This window comes from Mustela erminea, chromosome 1 (genome assembly GCF_009829155.1).
Source record: "Mustela erminea isolate mMusErm1 chromosome 1, mMusErm1.Pri, whole genome shotgun sequence".
Classification (NCBI taxonomy): Eukaryota; Metazoa; Chordata; class Mammalia; order Carnivora; family Mustelidae; genus Mustela; species Mustela erminea.
The window spans coordinates 9,674,440-9,687,926 of NC_045614.1; the positions used below are offsets into that span (position 1 = coordinate 9,674,440).

At 49.0% G+C, this 13,487-nt stretch overlaps 1 protein-coding gene across 18 annotated transcripts in view; it reads right to left on the reverse strand.

The window, feature by feature from the left end:
* The window catches only part of CACNA1A (calcium voltage-gated channel subunit alpha1 A), a 286,232-nt gene extending 274,244 nt beyond the window's left edge, over positions 1–11,988 (reverse strand). For 10 of the 18 annotated variants that reach the window (XM_032312798.1, XM_032312787.1, XM_032312923.1 and 7 more), the window contains exon 1: positions 11,425–11,988. The gene's annotated coding sequence lies outside the window, so the exon portion shown is untranslated. The remainder of the gene's footprint in view (positions 1–11,424) is intronic. The other 8 variants (XM_032312891.1, XM_032312880.1, XM_032312850.1 and 5 more) reach the window with 1 other exon arrangement.
* Between the last annotated feature and the right edge of the window lie 1,499 nt (positions 11,989–13,487).

Consider the following 13,487-nt stretch of genomic DNA (forward strand, 5'->3'; position numbering starts at 1 on the left):
CTCGTACTCTCCCTCAGTCTCTCTCTCAAATAAATAAAAATCCTTTAAAAAAAAAGAATGTGCTAAAGTCAATATGTGGAGGAAACTCACAGACAGGCACAGAGCAGACCCCACTGCATCATTTCATTGTCATGAAGTTCAAAAACAGGCGGAATGAATCTACAGTGATGAGAATCAGAGGAATGCTTTTGACCTTGGGGGTGGGGAGCTATGGACTGGGATGGAACACAAGGGAGCCTGCTGGTGAGACTTCCAGATAAAATACAGAATGCCCAGTTGCATGGGATATACTTAAACGAAAAAGCATTTCACTGCTTCTCTGAAATTTGATTTCAACCAGGTGTTCTAAAATTTTTTATCTGCTTAACCTGGCAAGCCACTGGGTCGGGGGCGGGGCAGGGGTGGATAGAAGTTCCTTGACTCTTGACCTGGTGGGGACCCAGTATATATGCATGTGTAAAAAATCATTTGAGCATTTTCCTGCATGTTACATCATAAAAATTTTTTAAAGTTGAAAGAAGCATAGGAAGTTCATTAAGAAGGATTAGACGTGCCCCACCTCTTAACAGCTAAGTTTTGAGTTGGGCAGGAAAAGGGCCAGAGGTCGGGTCTCCCCTCCTAAATACAAGTCCCAGAGGAGATGAGAAATCTACTCCCTCGTGTAACAGATAAGACTGAGCTTCAGGGGCTCCTGGGTGGCTCAGTGGTTTAAAGCCTCTGCCTTCGGCTCAGGTCATGATCCCAGGGTCCTGGGATCAAGCCCTGCATCCGGCTCTCTGCTCAGCGTCCCCCAACCTCTCTGCTTGCCTCTCTGCCTACTTGTGATCTCTGTCTGTCAAATAAATAAATAAAATCTTTAAAGAAAAAAAAAAAAAAAGACTGAGCTTCAGTGAGGCAGTGAGGTACAGTGGCTTACCCAAGTTCCCAGAGCACAGAGCAGACAGGCCAGGGATATGGGACCTGGGTTATGGACCAGGGATATGGGACTCCCAAGACCTTTCTCTGAGGTCCAACCCAGAGTCCGGCCCTGAGCAATTTTCTTGCAAGGCCCACGTCTCCTGAAACATAAACAATCCATGGCAGTCAGGATTTTGCCCCCCATGATCTTGAGGCATGGTGCAGAGAAGGAGAGCCATCTGCTGGCCAGGAACACACTCCCAGGGCTATCAGGTGTGTTAGAAACAAAATTTCATGGTGCTTATTAAACTGCCGTCCCTTAGGGGTCTTTTTTTATAGCAACACCCTTGTCTGAGTCAGCTCGGGCTGCCAGACCAAGTCAGAGATTGAGCGGCTTAAGCAACAGAAATGTATTTCCTCACACTTCTAGAAGCTGGAAGTCTGAGACCAGCACAGTCAGTTCCTGGGGAGAACTCTTCCTTAGCTTGCAGTCGCCACCTTCTTGCTGTGTCGTCCTCACATGGAGGAGACAGAAAGAGCAAGCCTTCCAGGGTTGCTGGAAGGTTGCTGGAAGGGCACTAATCCCACCAGGAGAGGCCCCACCTCCAAAGCCATCAACACGTGGGGTTAGGGCTTCATCATATGAACCAGGGGGAGGTGGGGTACACAACTCAGCCCACAACATTCGCTAACTGATACACTACTTGAGAGAAGCAACACTGGTTCCATTCAGCGCATGTTTTCCTTGTGCTCTCAAGGCTTTGCATTCAAGAAGAGCACACGCAAGTGTGGAGTCCTGTCCGGAACACCAAAGTGTTCATTAAAAAGAGAGCTGGGGGAGCCTGGGTGGCTCAGTGGGTTAAGCCTCTGCCTTCAGCTCAGGTCATGATGTCAGGGTCCTGAGATCGAGCCCCGCGTCGGGCTCTCTGCTCAGCAGGGAGCCTGCTTCCCCCTCTCTCTGCCTGCCTCTCTGCCTACCTATGATCTCTCTCTCTCTCTGTCAAAGAAAGAAAGAAAGAAAGAAAGAAAGAAAGAAAAAGAGCCAGGAGGGGCGCCTGGGTGACTCAGTCAGTTCAGTGTCTGACTCTTCATTTCTGCTCAGGTCATGATCTCAGAGTCCTGGGATCAAGCCCCCATGCTCAGAGGGGAGTCTGCTTGAAATTCCCTCTCCCTCTTCCTCTGCTCTTCCCCCTGCTCGTTCTCTTTCCCTCCCTCTCTCTCTCAAATATAAAATCTTTTTTTTTGAAAGAGGGAGGTCGAGCTAAGAAATAACATCTCCATGTGAAATCACCCCCCCCCACCTCTTCTCTCTTGTTCTCTCTCGACCTTTCCTCTTTTTCCTCCTCTTGTTTGAGGCTCTCTCGGGCAGTTTCACTCCTTCCTGTCTCGTCTGTGTGCTTAAACCTCAGTCAATAAAGCATCTTAATCTCACCCTGCACAAAGAAAGGTTGCTTAGTCCCACAGAAATCATATCCCCTCCAGAGGTCCAGGCTGACGAGTGTGAAATTCAGCGGACTGTGGATTTGAACAGCCAGGAGGACGATAATCCAAATGTCATTTTTAACCGACCTTCAAACGCATTTGTCACCTCCCGGATGATGTTTTATTTGGCTGATAGTAAAAGTAATTTCCAGGCCTTGAACAAACAGTCTGCAGAGCAGGTAGCCAGGTTTGGGGCGAGTGTCAAGGATCTGCCTAGAAGTAAAAACTTACAACGGGGAGGAACAAAAGCAAAAATCAACACGTGGGACGACATCAAACTGAAAAGCTTCTGTTCAGCAAAGGAAGCCGTCAGAGAAATGAAAAAGCAACTGACTGAATGGAAGAAAATGCCTACAAATCATAGATCTGATAAGGAGTCGGCATGCCAAGAACTCATACAACTCGGTATTAAAAAAAAAAAAAAAAAAAGGGGGGACACCTGGGTGGCTCAGTGGGTTAAAGCCTCTGCCTTCGGCTCAGGTCATGATCTCAGGGTCCTGGGATCGAGTCCTGCATCGGGCTCTCTGCTCGGCAGGGAGCCTGCTTCTCTGTCTCTCTCTGCCTGCCTCTCTGCCTACTTGTGATCTCTTGTCTGTCAAATAAATAAATAAAATCTTTAAAAAAAAAATTCATGGGCAGATGAACTAATTAGACTTTTTCCAAAGAAGACATCCAAACGGCTACCAAGAGAGTAAAAAGGTGCCAAGTAAAAAGGTGTCACGAATCATCAGGGAAATGCAAATCAAAACCACACGGAAATATTCACACCATTAGGATGGTTATTATCGAAAGGTCAAGAGATAACATGTGTTGGCAAGGGTGAATGGAAGAGGCAAGCCTGTGCACCATTGGTGGGAACGAAAACCAGTAACAAGCAAACAACCCAGATGTCTACCCAGAGATAAATGGATAAACCCAATGTGGTATATAGGACAGTGGAATATTATTCATCCCTTAAAAAGGAAGGAAAGTATTTTTTTAAGGATTTTGTTTTTAAGTAATCTCTGTACCCAACGTGGGGCTCGAACCCACAACTCCGAAATCAAGAGTCCTACGCTTCCACCGACCGAGGCAGCCAGTGGCCCCCCAAAAAGGAAGGAGATTCTAATACCTGCTGCAACACGCGTGAACGTTGAGGACATTGTGCTGAGCGAAATAAGCCAGTCACAAAAGGACAAATCCTGTCTGATTCCAATTTCATGAGGTCCCCAGAGGAGTCAAATGCAGAGAGACAGACAGTAGGGTGCTGGGAGCCAGGGGCTGAGCCGGGGAGGGAGGAGGGTATGGGGAGTCCATGTTTCATGGGGACAGAGTTTCCGTTTGAGAAGATGGAAAGGTTCTGGAGACAGATGGCAAGAATGATTGCACAACAACATGAGTGTCCTTAATGCCACTGAACGGTATGCTTGAAAACTGGCTAAAATGATAAATTTTTATGTTATGTGTATTCTGTTAAAATTTTCTATGTGCGTGAAAAGAAAATCCTAAGAGGTGTTCCAAAAACACCCACACATCTTTTTTTTTTTTAAGATTTTATTTATTTATTCAGTGAGAGAGAGCATAAGGGGTGAGAAGGCCAGAGGGAGAAGCGACTCCCCATGGAGCTGGGAGCCCAATGTGGGACTCGATCCCTGGATTCCAGGATCATGACCTGAGCTGAAGGCAGTTGCTTAACCAACTGAGCCACCCAGGTGCCCACCCACACATCTTTATAAAGGTCCTTACATATTCCCAGTGGCCCCAGTGTATCAACCTTCTGGCCTCTGGTCCTGACACCCACTCACGTAGGGCACAATAAGCAGAGACAGACATCTACAAAGGCTCCCCGATTCCAGCAGTGTGGACTCACCCCACACCCCACCTTTGCACAGAGACGCAAAGAGCAAGGTGACATGAAAAGTAAAGCCAGGGCCAGCAAGAACTCTCATTGCTTGGAGCAAAACTCCAGAACTGTCCCAAATACATGAGAAAAGAGCTGAATAAAATGCCAGGCCAGATGGCGGAGGCTGAAGGCTGAGCTGAGACCAGACTGCCAGCGCGACTCTGAGCACGGCTGCAAAGGTCCGTCCCCTGGTGAGAAGAAGCCACAACACAGTTACTGTCTGTTTTCACCTGCTTTCTCCCTTGCTGGCGGATCACAGCACAGCTGGGACATGCGTACTCCCTCCCACTGGCATGGACAGATCGCCTGGGGATGGCTGGATTTCATGGGCAGCCCCAGGACATTGGCTAGGACTGAAGGAGAGAATCTGAATCTCAGATTCTGCCACTGAATCTCAGACTGAATTCTTTCTCCCAGTTTCATTCAGGTCATGACTTTGTTATGTTCCCATCGCTCGTTCGTTCACTCACATATTTATTCACTAACCCAGCAGTATTTATTGGGCTCCTACTGTGTGCCAGGCCCTGTTCTGGACACTAGGAACCCAGCAGTGAACAAAAGGGACTCAATCCCTGCCCTCGCAGAGCTGAGATTCCAGTGGGGGAGTCAGACAAGAAACAAGATAAACAAGTAAAATATCCAGAATGTCAGATAGAGAAAAGAAGCCAGGTGAGGAGGGGGTGCCTGGGTGGCTCAGTGGGTGAAGCCTCTGCCTTCAGCTCAGGTCATGATCTCAAGGTCCTGGGATTGAGCCCTGCATTGGGCTTTCTGCTCAGCAGGGAGCCTGCTTCCCCCTCTCTCTCTGCCTGCCTCTCTGCCTGCTTGTGATCTCTGTCTGTCAAATAAATTAAAAAATCTTAAAAAAAAAAAAAAAAAAAGAAAGAAAGAAAGAAAGAAACCGGGCGAGGAGAAAGGAAGGGGAAGTGGCATGTCACTTAGAGAAGATGGCCAGAAGAGGCTCCATTGAGGAAGAAACCTTGGAGTAAAGACCTAAAACAGGCGTAGGGGGAGGCATGAGGTTGTCTGGGTGGAGAAAAGCATTCCAGGCAGAGGGAAGAGCCAGTGCAAAGGGCCTGTGGCTGCAGCAGGCCTAGTGTCCTCAAGGAGCAGCATAGAGGCCTGTGTGGCTGGAGTGGTGGAGCGAGTGAGGACAAATGGAAGGAGGTGAGGACAGAGAGGTGACAGGGACAGAGGGTGCAGGGCTTTGTGGGTCTTTGCTGAGTGAGGTGGGAGCCATGCCGGATTCTATGCAGAGAAGGCAGATGCCCAGACTCGCGTGTTCACAAGGGCCCTCTGGTCGTCAAATTTGCAAGAAATTCAAAATGCAATGGAATTCATCCTCCCAACCGCTGTGGGGCCCCCTCTCCCCTTCCTTCACCTCATATTTTACTCATCATCAGGGCTGATGACTCTACCTAGTACTTCCTATCCCACTGGCCATGGTTTGGGCCCTCATTTGCCCACTCAGATGAACTGTAATGCCTTCCTCCATACTCATATCTCCCTGAGTATCTCCTCCCCCTAATTCATCATTGACTGAATAGACAGGTCACCCATTGGATATTTCCAAAAAGACTCCCCCTGTGCCGATCCTAAGAGCACCCCAGACTTCCACACTCTCTGTCTCCATCCTGAATGCCCTTCCCTCTCCCCACCCCAACTCCAGTTCAAAAGATGCCTCTGCTAGGAAGCCTCCAAGGGAATTCAATTAGCCAGTGCCCACACTCCACATCTGTCCACACATGCCCATGGTTACCTACCTCCAACACCTGTCACTCCCTGCCTGGGGCTCATCCTGGCCACAGGACTGAGGAATGGGCCAGGGGCCCTGGGGAGTCGAAACCCTTGGATAGCCCTCAACCAGTGATTGATGGGAGTTGGTGGAGAAATGCCCTCAACTTTGCAGCTAGCCAGCCTGGGATTGGATCTTGGATCTGCCACTTCCTGCTGTGTGACCTTGGGAAAACCACTTCAGCTCTCTGGGCAGAGTTGAAACGATAAAATAATTTCTTTCTATGTAACATGCTTAGAACAGTGTCCTGTTCATGGTAAGCCCTAGATATACTGTCATTTTCACACCTATGGCTACCAGTGCAATTCCCTTCTCTGCTGAATCCTCCAAATCTACTTCAGTGCCTGGCCTGCAAGAAAGACACAGGTAGTACTTGTCGAAAGGTAGATCAGTGATTGCTCTTGTCCAGGCTGGGGAATAGGGCAGCCAGACCAAAAATCCAGACGCTGTCATTTATCATTCTTTCTCTCTCTCACTCTCACTCTTGCTCTTAAACTTGCTTGACTCTATCTGTGCTGGACGGTTTAAAAGTAAAAAGGTCAAGGGCGCCTGGGTGGCTCAGTCGGTTAGGCGTCTGCTTTCAGATCGGGTCATGATCCTGGGGTCCTGGGATTCAACCCATCTCAGGCTCCCTGTGCTGTGGGGCAGTCTGTTTCTCCCTCTCCTTCTGCCCTTGCTCATGTGCTCGCTCTCTCCTTCAAACAACTTTTAAAATTATTTTTAAAAGATATTTATTTATCTATTTGACAACAAGAGATCACAAGTAGGCAGAGAGGCAGGCGGGGGGTGGGGGAAGCAGGTTCCCTGTCGACCACAGAACCCGATATGGGGCTCCATCCCAGGACCCTGGGATCATGACCTGAGCCAAAGGCAGAGGCTTAACCCACTGAGCCACCCAGGCACCCCTAGACAATCTTTTTTTAAAAATAAAAGTAAGGGGCACCTGGGTGGCTCAGTGGGTTAAAGCCTCTGCCTTTGGCTCAGGTCATGATCTCGGGGTCCTGGGATCGAGCCCTGCACCCGGTTCTCTGCTCAGCAGGGAGCCTGCTTCCCTCTCTCTCTGCCTGCTTCTCTGCCTACTTGTGATCTCTCTCTCTCTGTCAAAGAAATAAATAAAATCTTTTTAAAAAAAAATAAATAAAAGTAAAAAGGACAGACTGCCAGGGTGGGGGCGGGGATGGGAATTTCTCCCAGGGACGAGTGTTCCTCCAATGTTGTTTCTTAAACTAAACCAACCTACATCTGTTCTCTCTAATGTCCTCGGCAGGAGTAGGAGGGTAGTTTGGCCCATACTCTGCATCTTTGGATTTTTTCCCCCCCTGTTCAATACATGTTTCCGACCTCGGGTGAGGGTTTCACTGTCTCCCTAGCTCATTCTGCCCCTTCGGCCAGTCATTGGCTGTGTGTGGTATGAGTGTGTTAATATGTTATGACATTGATTCATTATGATGGTAATTATTCGTGCAGATGGGCTTTTTTCTCTCAACAAATATTTACTGAATGCTCACTGGACGCCACCATGATTCAGCTAACATGTGCCCTGGGATCTTAAAACTCTCAAAATCATCTAGAACTATCACCCTTTAAGGCTGCAAGAAACTTCAGTGGTGATATTTGCTGGAGAGACAGAACTGGATACAAAAGTTGGAGCCACTTTAGAAAAAGATGGTTAGCCCTCGCACCCAGTCTTAAAAAAACGTTTGAAGACTGCGCCCCCCTCCACTTTGTTCGTAGTAACTAATGAACATGCGATTAGTAGGTCCAGTGATGCGGTTCTGTACCTCCTATCGGACCTGCACGATTCAGGGCAGGGGTAGGTGGATCGTGTGAAAGGCAGGAAAGAGGGAAATGTGAACTACAAAAAAAACAAATTAGAAGTGAAAGAAAGTCCATTTTATAATGCCATTTACTATTTTTTAAGATCTTATTTTTAAGTAATCGCTACACCCGATATGGGGCTCGAACTCACAACCTCAAGATGCAAAGTCATGCACTCCAATGACTGTGTGCCCCTGTATGATTCCATTTATAGGAAATATGGAGAATAGGGAGACCCACGGAGACAGAACACAGATTGGCGGTTGCCAGGGAGGGGGAAGGCAGAGTGCCTGCTTCATCAATAGGAAACTCCCCTTCAGGGTGATGGAAATATTCTGGAACAAGAGAGAGGGAACGGTTGCACAATATTGTGAATGTACTAAATCCCATTAAAGTATACACCTTAAGGGGCGCCGGGCTAGCTCAGCGGGAGCATGCAACTCTTGATCCTGGGCTTGTGAGTTCGAGACCCACGTCGGATGTAGAGATTACTTTAAAAAATAAATCTTCCCCCCAAATTATGCACTTTAAAATGGTAAATTGTGCATTATGTGTATAATTATTTTTAAAGATTTTATTTATTTATTTGACAGACAGAGATCACAAGTAGGCAGAGAGGCAGGCAGAGAGAGAAAGAGGAGGAAGCAGGCTCTCTGAAGAGCAGAGAGCCGGATGTGGGGCTCGATCCCAGGACCCTGGTATCATGACCTGAACCAAAGGCAGAGGCTTTAACCCAATGAGCCACTCAGGCGCCCCTGTATTTTATAATTTAAAAAGAAAAGAAGAAATTGGACATACGCCCTCGTTCTGGAGAGTACTTTAAAAGTAGCCAATTTATCAAAAGCCTAACGTCCTTGGCCTTTCTTTTAAAACTCACCGTAACTACATCCAGTGACATGTCCTCTTTCTAAAATAATGTAACTTTTTTTTTCATTTTGAAAAAAAGAAACAGGGGCGCCTGGGTGGCTCCGTCAGTTAAGGGGCTGCCTTTCGCTCAAGTCATGATCCCAGGGTCCTGGGATCGAGCCCCACCATCAAGGTCCCTCTCCCTCTGCCGGCCACTCCCCCTGCCTGTGTTCTCTGTCAAGTGAATAAAATCTTTTTTTTTTAAATAAATAAATAATAAAAATAAGTTTTTTTTTAAAGAAACAAATTTTAAAAGTGAATTTAAAAAGAAAAAATTTGCTTATTAAAAAAGTAGCCAAGGGGCGCCTGGGTGGCTCAGTGGGTTAAGCCTCTGCCTTCCGCTCAGGTCATGATCTCAGGGTCCTGGGATCGAGCCCCGCGTCGGGCTCTCTGCTCAGCGGTGGGCCTGCCTCCCCCTCTCTCTCTGCCTGCCTCTCTGCCTGCTTGTGATCTCTCTCTCTGTCAAATAAATAAATAAAATCTTTAAAAAAAAAAAAGTCAGCTAGCCAGGCCTTCCAGGAACTCTAGGAGGAGGGCACCAGGATTCACCCGGTGGTCAGCCAAGAACAGTGACACACTGAGGGTCCTGTGATGCTCCTACCAGCTCTGCAATCGGCAGGGCTGTGTGGGACCTAAGACTCTGCATTCCTCTAGGGTGCTGCTGGCTCTTTCAGAGGGAAGGTCTGGGGATTCTGATGAGCAGCGAAGTCAGTCAGCCTCCTCCTTCAGACAGGCTTAGTTAGCCTTGCCAGAGGGGGTAGAACAACCCAAGAGTCCTTGCCTGTCACAGTGGAGACAGAGAGGGTTGAAAGATCCTAGAACAGAATTTCCCCTCTCTTGCCCCAGGTCATTAGGGCCCTCTGGTCTTGTAAGCTAACATTTCAAAAAGAATCATAAAATAAATAAGTAAAACCCTTGGCCAGAGTTTCTGACGTCCCAGAGCTGCCCTGGGCATTACTTTGTGGGTCATTTGCCCAGTACTTTGTTCAATGTCAAATCCACCCTTTGTCTCTGGAATCTTGGTCTTGATCTTTCTGTTTATGGGGGGGGGGGGGGGAGAAGGCGGTAGACACACAGCAGAACAGAGTTAAATCTCACTTATTAAACCCTCCAAGAGGTAGGATGGCATTTAGCCCTAAGGGACATCTGTAGGCCTTTCTGCAAATCTCTGGAGGAAAAACATACCAACAGGGATAAACCCAGCTACTCAAGATGTTTGGAGTTGTGGGGGCTTCCTGCAGCCTAGGTTTGGGGTATCCTAGGGCCTAGAGACCAAGTAGGACAGGAGGGACCAGCAGCCAATACAGACCCCTGGCCTCCATTCATTCCCCATCCTAACACCCTCCCCCACCCCCACCCCCGCCCCCACCCCGCCAGGGGCCCAAGACTGTCCCTGGAAGAGTCTGCGTGGGAAATGGCAAGGATGGTCTGAAGTCCTGAACTCTGAACAGGAAAAGCGACCGGTGGAAGCCATCCCCAGGACCCTGGCTCACAGCTAAAGAGTGAGGGGGCGCCAGCGGGGGCTCCCCTTCCTGTTGGTTCAGCCCTAGCGAGGCTGCCGCCTCCGGAAAGGTGCTCATTCCTCCTGTTTACAATCTATTCAGGTTCCTTCTCGAGGCTCAGTCTCCCAGGCCTCCCAAGCAGGAGCCCCCGAGAACCCAGGAGGAACCTAGCCGCCAGCCTCCCCCCTCCAGCCCCTTGCGGTCTCCGCCTGGGCACGTGTCCTGCAAGGCTGTCGCTGTCCGGCCGCTAGAGCAAGAGGGAAGAGAGAAGGATCCCGCTGCCAGTCTCTCTCACTCCTGAAGGAACAAAAACCACCCCGAGAGTCAAGTGTGTCCAAAATAAAAGGGAGGGATTGGCCTAGAGGGGTGACAAGCGCTGTCGCTGCTTGTCATTTGGCGCAAGGGAGGGGAGAATATTAAATATTAAGCGGAGCAAGCGGTTTGCTAAGACGATGTAATTATTCTCAACAGCCTAAACTCCATCTGCCATCTCCCGTTTTCCAACGCATTCACGCAAACTTGAGCACAGAAAACAAGGCCGGGCCACACCAGGCGGAGGCAACTTTTGCTTGGAGGGACCCCCCCCCCCCCCCGCCAAAGGCAGAAGCGATGGGGGAGGGGAGGCGCGCATGATCCCGAGCCCCGTCCCTTGTAGAGCCTGCTTGGATCTCAAAGCAGAGAGCCGCTCATGTAGACTTGAGTGAAGGCGGGATGAGAGCGGAGGACACACAAAAAGTACAATTTGGCTTCGATCAGAAACTAATCACTGGGGAAAGAGCACAAGCCCAGGGCAAGTGGCAAAGACAGAGGCGCGGCAAGGTGGCTAAGAGCGGTTCAAAGAGACTGGATTTTTAAGAAACCAGTACTCACTGGAGACGAGGGGTCTGCCCCCTACTTCCTGCGCAGAGAAACTGTTCAGAAAGGGGAAGCTGTTTTTGAGACAGAAACAAGTAAAATCTGGAAATAAACGCTCTCTCCCCACCCCACCCCACCCCCAAATACTATTCTCAGGAAGGGGATGAGGGAGGTCATCGCGTTTCCACCTTTGCAGGTGGAGGTAATGTTGCAGCAAGGAAGTAAGAACTAGATTCTCCCGAAGGACCCAGCCCCGGCGTCCCCAGCCCTGGAAGCCCCCACTCACTCACCTGTATCTCATGAGCTCCGGGGCTCCTCCCGCGGCAAGGCTAGTGGACAGCGCAGCGGGTCCTCCAGCTGTCCTGAGGGTCCCACCTTGCCAACGCCTGGAGAGCCGAGCCGGCCGAAGCCCACGCACCCATTGCCCATCCAATGGAAAGGAGAAGAAGAGAAAGAAGGGGGGACGCCAGGAGCAGCCGTGTTCTGAGCTGAGGGCTCCCCACAAAGGCAAGCGCCAAGTGGGGCTGCTGTGCCAGCTGCCAGGGGGAAAAAGAGGAGGAGGAGGTTTCCCTGATTCTGGGAGGAGGGGTGGGGAGGACCGACAGCTCAGCAGCAACTGATCATTTCCAGCGAAGTGCTCCGCCGGGACCCAGCTCGGGGAGGTGGATCCAACCAAAGACGTGTCCCCCCATTGCTCCTCAGGGGAAAATGAATTTGCTGCTGTTTTCTCTGAGCCCCTGAGCACCGCACGGCGACCTCCCAGCAAGCACGGGGCAGGACCCTAGTTCCTAGAAGGATGCTGTTTATTCTCCAGCCCCCCCTCCCTTCGGATGGGCTTCTCTTAAGGAGCAGAGGAAAGATGGTAACATGAGGGCTCTCTCTCTTCCACTCGGGGGGTCTGCGGAGGGGGCGTGTAGAACACGCGTGAGCAGCAGTCTGTGGAATCACGCTTAGAATTTAACTGTCTCCCCTCCGCCAATCGCAACCTAAATTATTGATGCTCGTACGAAAAAAACAATCATTAGCAGACAGCTGCTAACCCCCTCCCGGAGTCCTTTCTGTTCATTCTCCAAACAGCTTTCCCTTACCCACCCCCCACCTCTCCTTAGCCCGAGGGGCTGTATTATTTAAACAGAAAAGCAGAAAAAAAGGAAAACAGCACTTCCAAGCAAAAAAAAAAAAAAAAAAAAAGGCAATTGATTGCAAGTTCCGGGGTTTCCTGCCACAGGCAAGGACTTATAACTGAGCCGACCCTCCTGTGATTCTGTTTAAAGGGGCCCTCTTAGAGAGGGTAATGTTTTTCCTCTAAGAGGCTTCTGGGGGCACAGAGAGACCCCATATTTTTCCGAAGTAGGGATATCTATCTTACTGGGGAAAGCACTGTTGTTGCTTTTTTTTTTTTTTTAATTGAGGTCTAATTGACGCAGAACATTTTATCAGTTTCAGGTGGGCAACCTAATGATTCGATATTTGTACACACCGTGAAATGATCACCATCTATATCTAAGAAAGTGGCGTGGTTTAGACGGAAAATGGAACTCAGGCTGGGTGTTCTGGAATCCTAAGGAAACAGTGTTCATTTTTCAAAATCTGTTGATGGTATTTTCATTGTGTTGGTTTTTTTAGATCCTTACTGGTTAGAGATTCATATTGAAGTATTTATGGGTGAGAGAAGAAGATGTTTCCAGGAAACCACCAGAACATCCATCAAGGGACAAATGGATGAAGACAATATGGTATATCCATACAAACGGAATATTATTCAGCTGTAAAAAAAAAAAAAAAAAGATTGAAGGGCTGACTCACGCTAGAATACAGATGAACCTTGAAAATGGGATGTTGTGAGAGAAGCCAGACACCAAAAGGTCACCTGGTATATGATCCCATTTATATGAAACAGCCAGAACAGGCAAACCCATGGAGGTGGTAAGTGAATTTCTGGTTGGGGGAGGGGGGGATGGGGAGTGACTGTCATGGACACAAGATCTCTTTTGCTCTGAAACTAGACAGGGGCGGTGGTGGCATGGCTATCAGTGTCCTAACCTCTGCAGGCTTGTTTGCTTTAAAATGGTTAATTTGCTGTGATAGGAATTTCAAAAAAAAAAAAAAAAAACTCCACCAAAAAGGGGAGGGAAAGAGAAACACAAAAAGCAGAGCGATGCTGAGGAAGATGCTGATGGGGACAGGAAGCCCACTGTATTTTTCATTGTCTTCTCCCTGCCGTGTGTATGCCTGATATTTTCACTTTTAAAGAGAAGGGGTGGGGTAGAATAGGGAGAAAGCAGCCCTGGGACCTGGTCCGGACCAACTGAAGGAGGCGGGGGGCTCCCCTGCAAGTGAGTGCGACCCCCAG